The 21,149-nt window shown below is 38.2% G+C and overlaps 1 non-coding gene and 1 pseudogene across 1 annotated transcript; one reads left to right on the top strand and one right to left on the bottom strand.

The window, feature by feature from the left end:
* Positions 1 to 1,465: 1,465 nt before the first annotated feature.
* LOC148570336 (uncharacterized) lies at positions 1,466 to 2,917 on the bottom strand (annotated as a pseudogene).
* A 14,870-nt stretch (positions 2,918 to 17,787) lies between these two features.
* LOC148570335 (small nucleolar RNA R71) lies at positions 17,788 to 17,895 on the top strand. The gene has a single exon (XR_015908102.1). It is a non-coding gene; the product is annotated as a small nucleolar RNA R71 (small nucleolar RNA).
* The last annotated feature ends 3,254 nt before the right edge of the window (positions 17,896 to 21,149 follow it).

Genomic DNA, 21,149 nt, shown 5'->3' with positions numbered 1-21,149 from the left:
TAGACAGACAAAGTTAATGAGAAAACCAAAAGCAACTCTGACTAATTCATGCTAAGGGAAGCATCTATAGGGTCCGAATGAATTACCTGTGAGTTGCCAGAATCGACAGGTGCAAGTGTGCTTTCCCAGGTCGACCACCATGTTTGTGGGCCAGCCATGTACTTCAAACAGCTCCTCTTTTTCATCCCCGCACCATTGGGGAGCCCAATGACTAGATAACTTTGTCATGGCTTCTAGTCTGCTTTGCTGAACCGGGGGTAAAATTCCTTGATAAGTGCTCAACTTCAGTTTGTTATCGACCATGCTCTTCATGATTATTCTCCTCACCTCTTCAGCAAAAGTTAAAATCGGCTTGGTCCTCTCATGCTTTATCTTAGCATTGAATGATTCGCAAGCATTGTTGCAAATATTGTCATTCTTAGGGTCCTCACTGAAGTAAGCCTTAGTCCAAGCCTCTTTCGGCCACTTTTCAAGATACTGCCAAGCCTGTTCGTTAATCACTTTTACTCTCTTCATGTTCCTCTCGAACTCATTACGTGTCCTTGATCGAGCACACTCCCAAACCAGATCTTTCAACTCCGTGCTACCCCATTGTTTTGAAAAATTCCGCCACAGATGCCACACACAGAACCTGTGCTGGGCCATGGGCATGACTTCCTTCACTGCTGGGATGAGTCCCTGCCAGATACAAAGAAACCCGAAAAGATTGTTAGTCAAAAGAATCCCTCAATTATGATCATTAAATCAATTTAGTCCTAGAAGTATAACTAATTAAATCAATTTAGTCCTGACCTTCTGCATGTCTGAAATGAGGCACAAGTTTTTGCCAAGGAAGTTGCTAAGGTCTGATTGCAGGAGCTCCAGAAACCATTTCCAGTTGTCCTTGTTTTCCACATCCACAATTGCATAGGCAACAACAAATATGTGGTTATTGGCATCCTAAGCACACGCCGTCAATATTTGTCCACCGTGCAGGGTCTTAAGAAAAGCCCCATCCAAACCTATCATCGGTCTACACCCAGCCTTAAATCCTTTTTTACAGGCATCAAGACACACATAGAACCTCTCAAACTGAGGAGGACCCTGTGGCATTGGGATTACACCAACTTGAACTGTAGACCCAGGGTTACTTGTAAGCAACTCATTCGCATAATCCCAGATAAGTCCATACTGAGCAACTTCATCACCCTCTACCACTTTCCTAGCAGCTTTCAATGCTCTAGTGATGCAGGTGCTGTTCAGGTTTACGTTACACTTCCTCACAAACCACTCATACACTTCACGATGTCTCATTGTAGGATGCTTCCTAAGTTTTGGAACAAGTTTGCTTAGTGTCCACTGTTGGGTGGCTGCCCTGTTTTTTTGCCTTCTAGGACAGATATGGTTGTCAACCAGGGTTTTAATCTGCCACGACCCGTCTTGCTTACTTCGTGCACAGTAAACTACCCAAGGAAAACCCTTAGCCTTACACAGCCCTAACCCGAACATTGTCATTCTTTGTAAACAATATGTTTCTACCTAATTGGATTGTGTAGTCCCTAGTTGCATGCATAAAATGTTCCTTTGATTTGAATATCATACTAACCTCAAACTTGAGGTCCCCGAACTTTGCCTTGTCATTATACTGGGGATAGACAGTTGGTGATTCCTCATCAGAGTCTAGTTCCTGGCCTGAGTCCTCCGAGTGCCATGAGTTGAGATCCGAATCATTGTCCTCAAGGGGATTATCCTCTAGGTCTGCCAAATAGAAACCACAAATCAAGTAATCAGTCATGTGACCAAAATTAAATCAACATCTACAAACCAATTGATTTAACCAAATACCTGAGTCACTTTCATCCTCACTCTCAGAAGCTTCATAGCTTGAATCGTCAGTCTCTATTTCTTTCTCTGCCAATCTGGTCTTAGCAGGCTTGTGCTTCTCCTTAACTTCCCTTTTTTTGTTCAGCCTTGTAGAGTTGACACCATCATCACTGTCACTGCTAGATTCATCATCTCCTAGCACCTTTGGAGGTTTGTAAAGGCTGTCTTCAGCACTCTCATAGGAGTCATGAGAGTCACTGTCTTCCTCAACCTCTATTGCCTTCACATGCCTGCCTGCCCTTGTGGTGGTAGTGACCTTGGCCTTACCTTTAGGCTGAGTTGTAGCAGGGGTAGGTTTGGTAGGCTGACTATAGGCCTTTCTCTGCTGTGATGAAGTTTGCACAGGTTCATGTGACTTCTTGGTGGGCTGAGATGATGGTCTACTGGGCTTAGTGGTTGGTCTAGTGGGCTTAGCTGATGGACCCGTGGGCTTCAATGATGGTCCAGTGGGCTTAGTGGGCTCCTTAGTGGGCTGCATTGGTTGCTTAGTGGGCTGGGTAGGCAGTTTACTGGGCTGACTTGGTTCCTTTGTGGATTTGGTAGAAAATTTCTTGGACTGAGAAGGCAACTTTGAAGGCTGAGATAATCTGCTTCCTTCAGCTGATGCCTTCGTGGACTCAGAGCTTGCTTTTTGGTGGGATGGTAACTTAGTGGGTTGAGACTGATGTCTCTTGGTCTGGGTTGGGTTAATTTTAGGCACATCTCCTTCCTGCTCATCAACCACACATGGCTCTGAAACACCATGCTCGAAATACAGGTTGATCAAGTTGAAGTTCCTCCTGCAATCCTTCACCATTGCAACCAAATCATCATCTGTGGCCAGCCTCCTCAGCCCATATTCAAGGGGAACTCCTGGAGATTTCCACTAGCACTCCCTAGCCTCAGCATATCCCAGTTCGACATAGTACCCCCTCACAAAGAACACGTCAAGTGTGTCAGCTTCAACTCCCATTAACACCTCTGTGTGATCTGGTTCATAGTACAGATATCCACCCTCATCCTTTTTAAACTTCCCCCCATGGTGAAATACAAAAGTCATCGGAGGACCCTCCATCTACAAGTGCAAATAAATGTAGTCAACATTAAAGACTAAAACAACTCCTCTCTTACAACTGCATGTAAACACACAGCAAACTACATAATCATAACCATCGCAAACCCTCAACTACCAGAAAAACCCACCACATAAGGACCAGGAAACCCCTAACAAACGCATACAGAATATTGTGTAGCTAGTCCAAACCCTAGCCTCACTAGATGGTTCTTAGAACTAAGACACCCAAAACCAACGGACACCAACATTGCAAAATCAACAGAAACTGTGAAAAAAATTAAGCCTTACCTATGGCAGTTACTGTTCCTTCCTCCAACTACGAAACTCCTCAGCGACCTCCTCCAACGTAGCAGGGCCTACTCTTCTACAAGCCTCGCACACACGAATGCTCGATAACGCCACCAAGTTCTGATCAAAGGATCTTTGTGCAGAGTACCAGGGTAGAGAGAAGACGAGGGGTTTTGGAGCGAAAGTGGAAGAGGTTTGTTACAAGAGAAGAGAAGGGCAGAACGTTTGAATATCCACATGTGGCTCATAAACGACGTCGTTCCACTGATTTGGGGCTGAGGGTATGAAACTACGTCGTTTTGCACCTCTCCACGCTGGCACTTAACGTTCCACCTCACCAAACGTTAGCCACGTCACTACCTCACATGACAGAAGGACAAACTCGACCAACGTGAATAACTTTCGAGGACGACTTTGATTAATTTTATCTTTCGAGGACTAAAATGGAGATCGGGGTATCTTTCAGGGACAATTTTGACTATTAACTCGACAAAGTATATATAATATTTCAATAATTTTTATAATTATATTTTAGGGTTAAGTATTTTTTCGTCCTTAAGGTCTTGGGCCAAAATTAAAATTGTCTCCGACCTTTTTTTCTTATTAAAATCATCTTCAACGTTACAAAACAATAAAAGATTGTCCTTTTGTCGAGAAACAACATTTTTTAGTCAATTTTACCCTTACATAAAAATAAAAAAAATAAAAAACTTCAAAAGAAAGGGTTCCACCAGTCACTAGATCCGTCCCCCTTTCCACGCCATACTCCCTTACTTCCTTCAGAAGCTGCAAGTCCTTCCCTTAGCTGCGGCACCTAATGCTCCGGTTAACTTCCATGCCACGACGACGACATAGGTTCCAGCTCCGCCGCAAGTTTCAGCTCCGCCGCAACTTCGACACGGAGAACCAGCCAGAGCAGAAAACAGAGAAGCTCGCGAATCTGCAGAATGAGGCGGAGGCGAAGAAGAAAGAGGCACTGGTGGAACTGAAGCGAGTGGTGAAGGACCTGCAGCAAGGAGAGGACTTGGGGATGATTTATAATTTTCTGGGTGTTTTTGTACTCTCATAATAGTGGAAAACGGCATCACCAACCCTTTACTCCCTCTATCCTCCTTCTCTAACCACATAATCCTCAACCTCTCCGAATCCCAATTCTCCCAACCCGTTTCAGTTCATCGGATGCTCCGAACCCCCAATCCTTCCTCCTGCTTCAATCGTTTCATCTTCGTTCCTCCTCTTTTCGTTCTTCCTTTTTTTTGAAGAACATAAATATCATTTTGTTAATTCTTTTTAATTTTCTGTGGTTGCTGATTTTGGATCTGAAGTTGTCATTGATGATTATTGAATTGTTATTAAATCTGAAATTTCTAGTGATTTATTTTGTGGATGTTGCTGTTGATTTATTTTGTGGTTGTTGTTGCTGTTGAATTTGCTATTGTTGAATTTGTTGAATTTGGTTGTTACTGTTGATAAAGGAGAGAAGAAGAATTGGAATTTTTTTGTTTAGGATAAGGGATTTTGAGAATCAGTATACCAATACGCTTGTTATGAAGAGTTTGTGCAAGCAGGGGAGGTTGGATGAAGCTGAAGGGTTCTTGTTTGGCTTGGTGGATGGTGGATGATGGCAAGGAGCTTCATGCTGTTAGGTTGGTTAAGGAGTTTGGGGATTCAGGCTGCTAGGTAGTTTGGATTATGCTTATGGGGTTTGGATAAGGGACCTTGTGCATGGTGACAGGTTTGATGGGTGGCAGGTTTGATGAGGCCTTGGAGGTTTTAAGACAAAAAAAGGAAGATGAAGGGTACAGTCCTAGTTTGCTGTTTTATATTAAAGGAATTTTTTTTAATTTTTGTTTAAGGATAAAATTGTCCACAAAATACTGTTCATGGACAAAAGGGCGATTTTTTAACGTTTTATAACGTTGGAGATGATTTTAATAAGAAAAAAAGCTCGGAGACGATTTTGATTTTGGTCCAAACCCTATGAACGAAAATAATACTTAACCCTATATTTTATTATTGTAAAATATATTGGTTTTCAATGGTGATATTTTTTTTAAATATTTTTTATTATTAAAAGAATTATAAACCTAAATAATTAATTAATAAATATAATATTGCTATAAAAATACAATTCACAATTCTATAAAAATTTAAAAGTACAATATAAATACAAAATATACAGCAAACAAATGGTAGAAAAAAATATTAATAAAATTTTATTATAAATAACCATGAACCAAACAATAAAAAAGTACACAATAATATAATAACTAAACAAAATGCAGAACAATTAAATAAATTAGAACGTACAAAAAGTAAAAGAGTAGAGAAAGGTAGGACTGGCAATTCATACTCTACTCGCGGGTATCCAATCCGATCCAATTCGTTCGGGTAGGGTAGGCTATCCTACCCGCTGCGGATAGGGTAGGATACGATCCGGGTATGCCTGCGGGTAGGGTAGGGTAACCCGCACCACATATATATCACATATTTTATAAAAATCTCTCTATATAGTGAAAGAAAGTAAAAGTTGAACCCACAACCTCTCTTATATAATGACTTATAATAAGTGAACAACCACTAAACTAATTAGTTAATTTAGTAATTTAGAGTATTAGTTTTTTATTTTTTATGTTATTAATACGTATAAAATTCAAAATAATTGAATTTTATATTTACTTTAAAAAATTTGATATTTCTACGGGTAGGATAAGATAGGGTAGGGTTTAGAATTTTAGGGTGCGAGTAGGGTTACGGTTGAGAGATTCTCAATCCGCGGGTACCCTACCCTACCAAATCCATTACGAGCCCTAGAGAAAGGTAGCACCAACAAAGAATGGATTTGGACCTTTGGGATAATTAAGAATTTAAGATTAGAATTACTTATTTATTTTGACTTTTTTTTATTAAATAGTCAAATAGTATTAAAAGTTTTATTAGTCATTTTTAATTTAATATTAAAATAAGAGTAATGCTACGACTAATAAAATTTATTATTTTGTACCAAATTTTAAATATTAAATTTTAAATTTTAAATTCTAAATTCTAATATTATAAAAATAAAATATTAGTCCAAAATATTGATTAATATTGATAAAAAAAATTAGTTCTCTAATATTTTTTTAAAACAATTTTAATAAAATAATTTTATTTAATTTAAAATTAATTTAACACAACAATTTTATATATTTATAAAATTAGATCTAATAAAATAATTCAATAATATAATAGAATCAAATTTAATTATACAATAAGAACAAATAAATTTTATTACTGTATACAACATAGAAATGTTTTAAAATCCACCCCCACACTCTTTCAACTAAATCCGTCTCTGACGGTCGAAATAATTAGTACAAAATATTATTCTTTTTTCAGTACGAAACTTAAGTCAAATTTACATGAAAAAGCATGCATGCATACAGATTTAACTTGTTTTTTTTGTTATTAATCTCAACTACCTTTCTTTAATTTACTCTTAATTTTAGAAAATAAAAAATTATATTACTCTAAGTCATAGTATAAAGTTCTGTTTAGATATTTGGAAAGGGGTAAGAACGCAAGTGAAATAAATGTTAGAATTTGTTGGATATATACTAAGAATTAGAATACCAAATAAAGAATAATTATATACATACCTCTGTCATTTATGAAGTCAAATAATTGAAGGATAATATTTGTGTGAAGGTTTGGTACTTGAGAACACACATTTTGTCTAATCTTCTCATAGGTGACATGTAATGGATCCGTTAGTTGGAAATGTGGATATTTCCTTTATAACATGAATATATAGTGATTAGTGATCAAGTCTTAGCCATCAAAGACTTAAATCACAAGAATTTAATACTATTATCTTATCTTATTTTATCATATACACTAATCATTAGGCTCAAGGCCCAATAATACATAGTGACATCCAAAATCCAAAGTGAATCACTCAATCACTTTATGGGTTTATAGGAATATTAGGCTTAAACATTCAAACTGTTTTCACAAAGATAAAAGACAACAATCAATAGAAGCCCACTGCAAAAAATTCTAACAATAAATACACACATTCTAGCATTTGTCTTGTGAGAAACCAATCAAAGAGTGCGATATTAAAGGTAAGAGGAATGCTAGGGAGCCAGTAACTTTGTGATTTGTAGCCATCAAATAGTTATCAAAGATAATTTTAATGGTGTGAGATTATATCCAATGTTTCATTTTTCTTTGCTGGTTACATGTTGGCCAGAATTTAATAAAGTTGATGGCCTTCTAGACTTTTCCTAAAGGTAACATGTGTTCTCTGCTGCTGCACATTCTCTAAGATTGACAAAGCCGCTTCTATTGGCATAATGGCAAAGTAGCTGATCCTGTACTTCGGTCCATCAGAATCAGGTATGTCGTTGGTGCCAAACTCCATGAATTCCAACCCTCCACCTTAAACTACAATGTCGGCACCCTTATCCTCGACAACCCATAGAAATTATAGCATGTGTCGAACAACAACACGCCTTCGGGAATCTGCGGCAAGTTTGAGTCAACGCGGTAAACGCGTCCCTCATCGCTACATATGCTTGAGACTGCAACCAAGTCAAGACGGTTTCCGAGTCTACTACGACCCCAACCTTCTCCGACGAATCTATCACAAACATCCAAACTAGAACGGGAACCCTTCGTCCCCCAATGCTAACTCTAATGAACCCTACGTAGTAGAACAATTTGAACTTTGGGTTACTTAACATCTGAGTCATGACCGAGTCATCGGGTTGTGCTGAGTTAAAATCGAGAATGGACAATCTATATGAAAACGACGTCACTTTGATCTATGACAATAGCGACAGGGACCCGCGTCTGAGTCCAAGAACTGCGACAGATCCAGTAAACAAACCGTCGTTAAAGTGTCCACAACCCATGGGTGCCCGTGGAACTGACCTGATTTGTCTAAACGACATCGTTTCTATTATGAAATCACCGATTGAAATTGTATTGTCGCTGTAACTAACTTGATACTGACACTTTTGTGCAGGAGGCCTTGTCAAGTTGGTGGCACTGTGGGGCCTCGTACGTGATTTGGGCGTAAGAGGATGACCTGGACAGGAGAAAATTTGGTTGGATTGCTTGTAGCAGTGGTTACATGGCTTGCATTGGATCCACGTGAGGTAGCTGCCGCCTGTGTCCATGACCAAGTAGTATTGTTGTGGTGGTTATCCCACTTTGATCTGGGAGAAGTACTCACCGCTTCCTTGGCTTATGTTGTAGGTCATTGGCGAGGATAGATATTCGGGTCTGATGTCCGATTTGTTGGCATGGCTAATGGCAAGTTTGGGCTTGACTGTGATGGACTTGACTCGAGCTATGTCACAGTTAAGTTGAGTAAGAAAAATGTTGAGATGGTCCTCTTGTGATGGCTAGTGCGAAGAGTGCCTTGGGTATAGTTGCAGCCTGAATGAAGACGAAAGAGGAAGCTTAGAAAGGTAGGTACGCTACGTTGCCTTCAATGCATCAATTATTTAGTTGGATGAATAATTAATGTAATGTAGTAATCTTTATTTATTCGTTAAATAGATGTGAAAAAACATTATTTGAAAGTCACAATTTGATATAACTAATATTATCATATATCATGTTATTGATCATCATCCATATCATTTTATATTTTTTTTTAGAAATTTTCCTCCATTCATATATGTGTGTGTTCCGAGGTGTTACTTGAAACCAAGATGAATTTGGGCCTGGAAGTGAGGTCCAAAAGCCTTTGGGAAGAAATCCGACTTGGACACCGAGACGGTGGTTTATTTGACATCTTTACACTAGGTGGTGGTGGGGGTACCTACAAGGGACTCCGATGCCTAAGTTAGCAAGAATTGAAGCAGGTTTTAGGTCAGATTGAATTGGAAAAATGATTATGTGTTCGACTTGGACATTGAGATAGTAGTTTATCCAACGTCTTCGAATTGGACGGTGGTGGGGATACCTACAAGAGATTCTGATACCTAAGTCAGCAAGATATGAAGTAGATTTTAGGTCAGATTGAATTAAAAAAATGCCTATGTGTTGGGGTATTTATAGAAAAGTAATGTTGGACTTAGTGATTCCTTGGGGATGAGTTCTGAAGATCATGGGTGGTTACTCTCTTATAGAGTGAGAGGTTACTCCCCATTTTCAGGGTGGTTATCATCTGGGGTGATAACCAAAGTAGTGGGCAGAAGCGCTTTTCTTGCTCCCTAAGTCGGGCCGATTACGGCCTTTGGAAACCTGTGTTCAAATAAATCCGATCCAAGTGGACTAGGCTTTCTGTATTGGACTTTATGTTATTGAGCCGATCTTGGTAGGCCCAATCTCAAACGTAGCTTGTATGTCAGGAGTGAAGTGGGCTTGGCCCATATCATGTAGGCCCAGGTATGAATAGTGACCCTACCCGAGTTCAGATTCTTAGGCCAGAGCTCGGATAACAAGTTTATCAAATAGTAGTGCGTAGATCGTTAGTGAAGTCGTAATGTCAAAGTTGTGATCGGGCTAAAACTCGATATGATTTTGAAGGGATGTGTGTCGCTTCATTTCTTTTTGCATCTTTTCAGTTTTCATTGGTTACCGTACCAGTATTTAAAACCATTTAAATAACTGTAATTTTATCTTAATGCTCTTATCCTTAAAAGTCTATAAATAATCATTTCTTTCATTTCATCATCATCATCATCATCTAAACTTTCCGTATTTCTCTATAACTTCGCTCCTACCATTTGCTTCATTTTTTGTCTTCATACTTAATGTTAGTGTTTTTCCTTGTTCTTTTTGGTAATATTCAATGCTTGCTTGAGTGTGTTATGTTGTTTAAAAATGAAGCATCAATGATACCACTATGACTAGTGGCTCTCGCTACTATGGTACCACCATATTTGGTATTTTGTACAATTGTGATGTCACCATGCACAGTAAATTTTTTCATTTTTTATATCGTAGTAGTTGTTTATTTTTACTGGTAGTGTAGTATCTTTCTACATGTAGTTGAATTTTTAGAAAATAGTACCGTTGACATATGTATGGTCTAATTCTAAGTTCGAAGAGATTTTTCATTTTTGAAAATGATTTATAGCTCATAGAATCTTTTCGAATTAGTTATAGGTAGTTAATAGTTCTTGTGGATGTGTTAGCATTAAGCGGTCCCCTCCTTTGCGTTTTGTAGGTATTTTATTAACATCTTAAACAGTTACAATGAGTAGACTAGTTGAATTAAGTGTCTGCGTTCCTGATTGGGAGAGGGAGAAACTTTAGTACTATGGATCTAAGTAACTCAGTGAGTACTTTCGAAGAAAAGGAAAAATGAAATACAAACATCCGTGTAGGTAGTAACAGATGCGTGAGCATCTTTCCTATCTTTTCCTAGTGAATTTGCATCTAATTTGTTGAGTTTAATAAAGAATTAATTATCTTTTAGCCAATATGGATGCTACTTTGAGTCTTTTACAAATTTTTGTTTATTTTAGGTAGCATTCGGCTGGATTTGATGGAGTTTCTGCAGCACAAGAACCAAAGGAGATGGCAACGAGGAGCGACGCGTACGCGTGACTGACGCGTGCGCGTGATTTGGAGCTTTCCATGGCGACGCGTGCGCGTGACTGATGCGTACGCATGATTTGAAGATTTGCTCAGCGACGCATACGCGTAACTGACGCGTGCGCGTGACACGCGAAGAAGATCATCAACGCGTACGCGTGACTGATGCGTATGTGTGACATGCGCCACGTGCAAAAAACGCAAAAAAACGCTGGGGGCGATTTCTGGGCTGTTTTGACTCAGTTTTCAGCCCAGAAAACACAGATTAAAAGCTGCAGAATGGACAAAACGAGTGGTCCCCACCCATCAACTGAAGACTTGTTAATTAATTCTAATTTAAATTCAAATATTATTTTTTAGGAAAAGATATTATTTTAGTTTTAGAAGATAGATTTTAAATTTATTAGGATTAGGTATGAAAGGGGATTGGAATTAGTTAACTTTTCATTCCACCTCAACACAACATTATTCCATTCCAATTTACAATTCTTATTTTCTCTAAACCATGAGCAACTAAACCTCCACTGTTAAGGTTAGGAGCTCTGTCTATTTGTATGGATTGATTTTATTGCTTTTTCTATTTTAATTCATGTATAGATTTATAATTTAAGAATTGTTTTTGCTCTTTATCTTATGAATTTGGGTGGAACGGAAGTATGTCCCTCTTTCTATTTGAGTTCTTGTATAACTTGGAAAAGCTCTTTACTTGAACAACAGCTTGAAAATATATTCTCCTAAATTTTAATTATCTGGATTTAACGGGATACGTAACATATAATCCTTTTATTTTTGGGTAATTAGAATTTTTGTGGCATATAAACTAGAATTTGATCATCACCCTCTAATTGGAATTAATTGACCAAGGAATTGGCTGTTGACGAATTTTAGAGGAGACTAGAAAGGTCTAAGGAATTAGGGTCTAGTCACATATAGTTTGCCATAAATTAAGTCATACATAATTAAAATAGTTAGTAAGAAAAGTTAATCCGGAAAAATAGATAACTCTGAAACCTTAAATGCCTCTCCATATTTTATTCCCAATTCATTTACTTTACTATTTTACTTTCTGCACGATTGTTTAATGCTCTTTGAATATTCAAACACTCTTTTCTGTTTGCCTAACTAAGTAAATCAATGGGATAAGTATGATTTTGGTCCCCAACTTAGAGGCTAAAAATTTATTTTGTTCCCGACCTTTTTTTCGCTCCAAAATGGTCCCAAAGGTTTCAGTTTGTTTTAAAATCATCCTTTTTACCAATTTTATTTTTTTTGTTACCAAATTACTGGTACGCGGAATTGTGATTACACTTTAATTATGTAAAATTCATTGCTCTTTCTTTCCCTGGAAATGGCGCCAAAAACATGATGCCAAGACCATGGTTCACAACTCCGTGTAACTAACCAGCAAGTGCACTGGGTCGTCCAAGTAATACCTTACGTGAGTAAGGGTCGAATCCCACGGAGATTGTTGGTATGAAGCAAGCTATGGTCACCTTGCAAATCTCAGTTAGGCATATATAAATTGATAATGGTGTTTTCGAATAATAATTAATAGAATAGGGATAGAAATACTTATGTAATTCATTGGTGAGAATTTCAGATAAGCGAATGGAGATGCTTTCGTTCCTCTGAACCTCTGCTTTCCTGCTATCTTCATCCAATCAGTCTTACTCCTTTCCATGGCTGGCTTTATGTGATACATCACCATTGTCAACGACTACTTTCGGTCATCTCTCGGGAAAATGATCCAATGCCCTGTCACGGCACGGCTAATCGTCTGGAGGCATCACCCTTGTCAATGGCTTCATCTTATCCTCTCAGTGAAAATGATCAACGCACCCTGTCACGGCACGGCTATTCATCTGTCGGTTCTCGATCATGCTGGAATAGGATTTACTATCCTTTTGCGTCTGTCACTAACGCCCTGCAATCGCGAGTTTGGAGCTCGTCACAGTCATTCATTCATTGAATCCTACTCGGAATACCACAGACAAGGTTTAGACTTTCCGGATTCTCTTGAATGCCGCCATCATTCTAGCTTACGCCACGAAGATTCTGATTAAGAGATCTAAGAGATACTCATTCAGTCGAAGGTAGAACGGAAGTGGTTGTCAGGCACGCGTTCATAGGGAATGATGATGATTGTCACGTTCATCACATTCAGATTGAAGTACTAATGAATATCTTAGAAGCGAAATAAGATGAATTGAATAGAAAACAGTAGTACTTTGCATTAATCTTTGAGGAACAGCAGAGCTCCACACCTTAATCTATGGAGTGTAGAAACTCTACCGTTAAAAATACATAAGTGAAAGGTCCAGGCATGGCCGAATGGCCAGCCCCTCTGATCTAAGAACCAAGCGTCCAAAGATGTCTAATACAATAGTAAAAGGTCCTATTTATAATAAACTAGTCACTAGGGTTTATAGAAATAAGTAATTGATGCATAAATCCACTTTCGGGGCCCACTTGGTGTGTATTTGGGCTGAGCTTTAACTTTCCACGTACAGAGGCCATTTGTGGAGTTGAACGCCAGGTTTGGATCCATTTCTGGCGTTGAACTCCAGAATTGGGCAGAGAGTTGGCGTTGAATGCCAGTTTGCGTCATCTAAACTTGGGCAAAGTATGGACTATTATATATTGCTGGAAAGCCCTGGATGTCTACTTTCCAACACAATTGGAAGCGCGCCATTTTGAGTTCTGTAGCTCCAGAAAATCCACTTTGAGTGCAGGGAGGTCAGAATCCAACAGCATCAGCAGTCCTTCTTCAACCTCTGAATCTGATTTTTGCTCAGGTCCCTCAATTTCAGCCAGAAAATATCTGAAATCACAGAAAAACACACAAACTCATAGTAAAGTCCAGAAATGTGAATTTAACATAAAATCTATTAAAAACATCCCTAAAAGTAACTAGATTCTACTAAAAATATACTAAAAACAATGCCAAAAAGCGTATAAATTATCCGCTCATCACAACACCAAACTTAAATTGTTGCTTGTCCCCAAGCAACTGAAAATCAAAATAGCATAAAAAAAATAGAATATACTATAAATTCCAAACTATCAATGAAACATAGCTCCAATCAGATGAGCGGGACTTGTAGCTTTTTGCCTCTTGAATAGTTTTGGCATCTCACTTTATCCATTGAGGTTCAGAATGATTGGCATCTATAGGAACTCAGAGTTCAGATAGTGTTATTGATTCTCCTAGTTCAGTATGATGATTCTTGAACACAGCTGTTTTATGAGTCTTGGCCATGGCCCTAAGCACTTTGTTTTCCAGTATTACCACCGGATACATAAATGCCACAGACACATAATTGAGTGAACCTTTTCAGATTGTGACTCAGCTTTGCTAAAGTCCCCAATTAGAGGTGTCCAGGGTTCTTAAGCACACTCTTCTTTTGCTTTGGACCTTGACTTTAACCGCTCAGTCTCAAGTTTTCACTTGACACCTACACGCCACAAGCACATGGTTAGGGACAGCTTGGTTTAGCCGCTTAGGCCAGGATTTTATTCCTGTAGGCCCTCCTATCCACTGATGCTCAAAGCCTTGGGATCCTTTTTATTTCCCTTGCCTTTTGGTTTTAAGGGTTATTGGCTTTTTGCTCTTGCCTCTTGGTTTTAAGAGCTTTGGCTTTTTCTGCTTGCTTTTTCTTTTTCTCTTTTTTTTTTCTTTCTATTTTTTTTTCGCCTATTTTTTTTTCTGCAAGCTTTGTTCTTTGCTGCTTTTTCTTGCTTCAAGAATCATTTTTATGATTTTTCAGATTATCAAATAACATGTCTCCTTGTCATCATTCTTTCAAGAGCCAACATATTTAACATTCTTAAACAACAACTTCAAAAGACATATGCACTGTTCAAGCATACATTCAGAAAACAAGAAGCATTGTCACCACATCAATATAATTAAGCTAAGTTCAAGGATAAATTCAAAACTCATGTACTTCTTATTCTTTTGAATTAAAACATTTTTCATTTAAGAGAGGTGATGGATTCATAGGACATTCATAACTTTAAGACATAGTTACTAACTACTAATGATCATGTAATGAAGACACACACATAGATAGGCACATAACATAGAAAACGAAAAATAGAAGAAATAAGAACAAGGAATGAATCCACCTTAGTGATGGTGGCGTTTCCTTCTTGAGGAACCAATGATGTCCTTGAGCTCTTCTATGTCTCTTCCTTGTCTTTGTTGCTCCTCCCTCATTGCTTTTTGATCTTCTCTGATTTCATGAAGGATGATGGAGTGCTCTTGATGTTCCACCCTTAGTTGCTTCCAATAATTGTGTGGAAGAAAATGTATCCCCTGAGGTATCTCAGGGATCTCTTGATTTGCAGTCAAATGTTCTACCACTGAGCTATAGACCCTTGATGGAAGCTTTTGTCTTCCCTTTCCTCTTTCTAGAGGTTTCTCTGGCCTTAGGTGCCATCAATAGTTATGGAAAAAAAACAAAAAAGCTATGCTTTTACCACACCAAACTTAGAATATTGCTCGTCCTCGAGCAAAAAAAGAAGAATAGAAGAAGAAAAAGAAGAAATGGAGGAGAGGGAGAGTGGGAAGTGTTTCGGCCAAGAGGGGTGTGTTGTGTGAATTTGATGAAGAATGGAGGGCTTTATATAGGGAAGGGAGGGGGGTTAAGATTCGGCCATATGGGTGGGTTTGGGTGGAAAATTGGTTTTGAATTATGAAGGTAGGTGGAGTTTATGAGGTAGGTTTATGGGGAAGAGTGGATGGATGTGAGTGGTGAAGAGGTGATGGGGGAAGAGAGTTTATGGGGTTGTGTGAAAGAGAGTGGTGAGAAGAAGTGAGTGGAGGTAGGTGGGGATCCTGTGGGGTCCACAGATCCTGAGTGGATCCTGTGGGGTCCACAGATCCTGAGTGGATCCTGTGGGGTTCACAGATCCTGAGGTGTTCAAGGATTTACATCCCTGCACCCATTAGGCATGTAAAAATGCCTTTGCACACAACTCTGGGCGTTCAGCGCCAGGTTGGTGCCCATTTTGGGCGTTCAACGCCCATTTGTGTGCCATTTCTGGCGTTGAACGCCAGAACCATGCCTGTTCTGGCGTTCAGCGCCCAGAAGCTGCCCATTTTGGGCGTTCAGCGCCAGAACCATGCTCTGTTCTGGCGCTGAACGCCAGACAGATGCTCCTCCAGGGTGTGATTTTTCTTCTGCTGTTTTTGATTCCGTTTTCAATTTTTATATTTATTTTGTGACTCCACATGATCATGAACCTATTAAAACATAAAAAACAAAAACAAAATTAGATAAATAAACATTGGGTTGCCTCCCAACAAGCGCTTCTTTAATGTCAATAGCTTGACAGTGGGCTCTCATGGAGCCTCACAGATGTTCAGAGCATTGTTGAAACTCTCCAACACCAAACTTAGAGTTTGGATATGGGAGTTCAACACCAAACTTAGAGTTTGGTTGTGGCCTCCCAACACCAAACTTAGAGTTTGATTGTAGGGGCTCTGGTTGACTCTGTTTTGAGAGAAGCTTTTCATGCTTCCTCTCCATGGTTGCAGAGGAAGATCCTTGAGTTTTAAACACAAGGGAGTCCTCATTCCATTGAAGGACTAGTTCACCTCTGTCAACATCAATCACAGCTCTTGCTGTGGCCAGGAAAGGTCTTCCTAGGATGATGGATTCATCCTCTTCCTTTCCAGTATCCAGGACTATGAAATCAGCAGGGATGTAAAGGCCTTCAACTTTTACTAACATGTCCTCTACTTGTCCATAAGCCTGTTTTCTTGAACTGTCTGCCATCTCTAATGAGATTTTAGCAGCTTGTACCCCATAGATTCCCAGTTTCTCTATTACAGAGAGGAGCATGAGGTTTATTCCTGAACCAAGGTCACACAGAGCCTTAAAGATCATGGTGCCTATAGTACAAGGTATTATGAACTTTCCAGGATCCTGTCTCTTCTGAGGTAATGTCAGTTGATCCAGATCACTTAGTTCATTGATGAACAAGGGAGGTTCAACTTCCCAAGTATCAATGCCAAATAATTTGGCATTCAGCTTCATGATTGCACCAAGAAACTTGGCAGTTTGCTCTTCTGTAACATCCTCATTCTCTTCAGAAGAGGAATATTCATCAGAGCTCATGAAAGGCATAAGGAGGTTCAATGGAATCTCTATGGTCTCTAGATGAGCCTCAGAGTCCTTTGGTTCCTCAGAGGGAAGCTCCTTATTGGTCACTGGACGTCCCAGGAGGTCTTCCTCCTTGGGATTCACGTCCTCCTCTCCCTCATTGGGTTCGGCCATTTTGCTTATGTCAATGGCCTTGCACTCTCCTTTTGGATTCTCTTCTGTATTGCTTGGGAGAGTACTGGGATGGATTTCAGTGATCCTTTTACTCAGCTGGCCCACTTGTGCTTCCAAATTTCTAATGGAAGACCTTGTTTCATTCATGAAACTCACAGTGGCCTTGGACAGATCAGAGACTAAGTTTGCCAAATTAGAAGTATTTTGTTCAGAGTTCTCTGTCTGTTGCTGAGTGGATGGTGGAAAAGGTTTATTATTGTTAAACCTATTTCTTTCACCATTATTAAAGCCTTGTTGAGGCTTTTGATCCTTCCATGAGAAATTTGGATGATTTCTCCATGATGAGTTATAGGTGTTTCCATAAGGTTCACCTAAGTAATTCACCTCTGCTATTGCAGGGTTCTCAGGATCATAAGCTTCTTCTTCATAAGAAGCCTCTTGAGTACTGTTGGATGCAGCTTGCATTCCATTCAGACTCTGAGAGATCATATTGACTTGCTGAGTCAATACTTTGTTCTGAGCCAATATGGCATTTAGAGTGTCAATCTCAAGAACTCCCTTCTTCATAGGCGTCCCATTATTCACAGGATTCCTTTCAGAAGTGTACATGAACTGGTTATTAGCAACCATGTCAATGAGTTCTTGAGCTTCTGCAAGCATTTTCTTTAGGTGAATGGATCCACCTGCAGAAGTGTCCAGTGACATCTTTGATAGCTCAGATAAACCATCATAGAATATATCCAGGATGGTCCATTCTGAAAGCATGTCAGAAGGACACTTTTTGGTCAACTGTTTGTATCTTTCCCAAGCTTCATAGAGGGATTCACCTTCTTTCTGTCTGAAGGTTTGAACATCAGCTCTAAGCTTGCTCAGCTTTTGAGGAGGAAAGTACTTGGCTAAGAAAGTCGTGACCAGCTTATCCCAAGAGTTCAGGCTGTCTTTGGGTTGAGAATCCAACCATAATCTAGCTCTGTCTCTTACAGCAAAAGGGAAAAGCATGAGCCTGTAGACTTCAGGATCTACTCCATTAGTCTTAACAGTATCACATATCTGCAAGAATTCAGTTAAGAACTGAAAAGGATCTTCAGATGGAAGTCCATGAAACTTGCAGTTCTGTTGCATCAGAGAAACTAATTGAGGTTTCAGCTCAAAATTGTTTGCTCCAATGGCAGGAATGGAGATGCTTCTTCCATGTAAATTGGAATTAGGTGCAGTAAAGTCACCAAGCATCTTCCTTACATTATTATTATTTTCGGTTGCCATTTCCTCTTCCTGTTCGAAAATTTCTGAAAGGTTATCTCTGGATTGTTGTAATTTAGCTTCTCTTAATTTTCTCTTCAGAGTCCTTTCAGGTTCTGGATCTGCTTCAACAAGAATGTTCTTGTCCTTGCTCCTGCTCATATGACAAAGAAGAGGGCACAGAAAAAATAATAATAATAATAGAGATCCTTTATACCACAGTATAGGGATCCCTGTGTGAGTAGAAGAAGAGGAGGAGACAAAGAATGTAATGTAATGGAAAAAACACAACTGTGAGGAGGGTTGAGATGTGAGATGAGATGTTAGTAAATGAATAAATAAATAGAATAAGATGGGAGAGGGAGAATTTTCGAAAAATATTTTTGAAAAAGAGTTAGTAATTTTCGAAAAATTTTGAAATCAAAAATAAAAATAATTAGTTAATTAAAAAGAAATTTTGAAAAAGAAGGAAGGGATTTTCGAAAATGAGAGAGAGAGAGAGTTAGTTAGGTGGTTTTGAAAAAGATAAGAAACAAACAAAAAGTTAGTTAGTTAGTTGAAACAAATTTTGAAAAGATAGGAAGTTAGGAAGTTAGAAAAGATATTTTGAAATCAAATTTTTGAAGAAGATAAGATAAGAAGATATTTTTGAAAAGATATGTTTGAAATTAGTTTTGAAAAAGATTTGATTTTTAAAATCCCAATTAATGACTTGATTCACAAGAAATCACAAAATATGATTCTAGAACTTAAAGTTTGAATCTTTCTTAACAAGCAAGTAACAACTTGAAATTTTTGAATCAAAACATTAATTGATTATGTTATTTTCGAAAATTTGATATAAAAATAAGAAAAAGATTTTTGAAAAATATTTTTGGAATTTTCGAAAATAACTAAGAAATTTGAAAAAGATTTGATTTTTGAAAAAGATTTTGAAAAAGATAAGATTTTCAAATTGAAAATTTGATTTGACTCATAAGAAACAACTTGATTTTAAAAATTTTTGAAAAAGTCAACTCAAATTTTCGAATTTGATGAGAGAAAAAGGGAAAGATATTTTTTTTATTTTTGAATTTTTTTTATGATGCAAGAGAAAAACACTAAAAAGATGCAATGCATGAAATTTTTAGATCAAAACTATGAATGCATGCAAGAATGCTATGAATGTCGAGATGAACACCAAGAACACCGTGAATGTCAAGATGAACATCATAGACACAATTTTGAAAAAATTTTTAATGCAAAGAAAACATGCAGGACACCAAACTTAGAATTCTTTAATGCTTAGACACTAGGAATTCAAGAATGCATATGAAAAACACCAAACAACACAAAACAAAAAAAATCATCAAGATCAAACAAGAAGACTTACCAAGAACAACTTGAAGATCATGAAGAACACTATGAATGCATGAAATTTTCGAAAAATGCAAGATGCACATGCAATTGACACCAAACTTATAACATGACTCAAGACTCAAACAAGAAACATGAAATATTTTTGATTTTTATGATTTTCTAAATTTTTTTTTTATTTTTATTTTATATTTTTCGAAAAACTATTTTGGAAAAGAAAAATAAGGATTCCAAAATTTTTTATATGAATTCCAGGAATCTTATGCTCTAAAGCTCCAATCAAAGGGTCAGGCATGGCTTAATAGCCAACCAAGCTTTAGTATATAATTACATGGACTGGAGTGATTAGTTGAATACCAATCCCAAAGCAGTTTGGGTATGGCTTTACAGCTAGATAGGATTCAACATGTTTCATGAAACACTAGAATTCATTCTTAAAAATTTTGAAGCCATAGAATAAATTATTTTTTGAAAACATTATTTTTATTATTATATTTATTATTTATTTTTTTTTCGAAAATAAAAGAAAAAAATTTTTGAAAGATTTTTGAAAAATTTTTGAAAAGAAAACAAAAAGAAAATTACCTAATCTGAGCAACAAGATGAACCGTCAGTTGTCCAAACTCGAACAATCCCCAACAACGGCGCCAAAAACTTGGTACGCGGAATCGTGATTACACTTTAATTATGTAAAATTCATTGCTCTTTCTTTCCCTGGAAATGGCGCCAAAAACATGATGCCAAGACCATGGTTCACAACTCCGTGTAACTAACCAGCAAGTACACTGGGTCGTCCAAGTAATACCTTACGTGAGTAAAGGTCGAATCCCACGGAGATTGTTGGTATGAAGCAAGCTATGGTCACCTTGCAAATCTCAGTTAGGCAGATATAAATTGATAATGGTGTTTTCGAATAATAATTAATAGAATAGGGATAGAAATACTTATGTAATTCATTGGTGAGAATTTCAGATAAGCGAATGGAGATGCTTTCGTTCCTCTGAACCTCTGCTTTCCTGCTATCTTCATCCAATCAGTCTTACTCCTTTCCATGGCTGGCTTTATGTGATACATCACCATTGTCAACGGCTAATTTCGGTCATCTCTCGGGAAAATGATCCAATGCCCTGTCACGGCACGGCTAATCGTCTGGAGGCATCACCCTTGTCAATGGCTTCATCTTATCCTCTCAGTGAAAATGATCAACGCACCCTGTCACGGCACGGCTATTCATCTGTCGGTTCTCGATCATGCTGGAATAGGATTTACTATCTATTTGCGTCTGTCACTAACGCCCCGCAATCGCGAGTTTGGAGCTCGTCACAGTCATTCATTCATTGAATCCTACTCGGAATACCACAGACAAGGTTTAGACTTTCCGGATTCTCTTGAATGCCGCCATCATTCTAGCTTACGCCACGAAGATTCTGATTAAGAGATCTAAGAGATACTCATTCAGTTGAAGGTAGAACGGAAGTGGTTGTCAGGCACGCGTTCATAGGGAATGATGATGATTGTCACGTTCA

Source organism: Arachis ipaensis, chromosome B3 (genome assembly GCF_059453495.1).
Source record: "Arachis ipaensis isolate K30076 ecotype BB chromosome B3, ASM5945349v1, whole genome shotgun sequence".
Classification (NCBI taxonomy): domain Eukaryota; kingdom Viridiplantae; phylum Streptophyta; class Magnoliopsida; order Fabales; family Fabaceae; genus Arachis; species Arachis ipaensis.
Note: the sequence above shows the minus strand (reverse complement) of the source record. Positions and strands in the feature narration are given on the sequence as shown.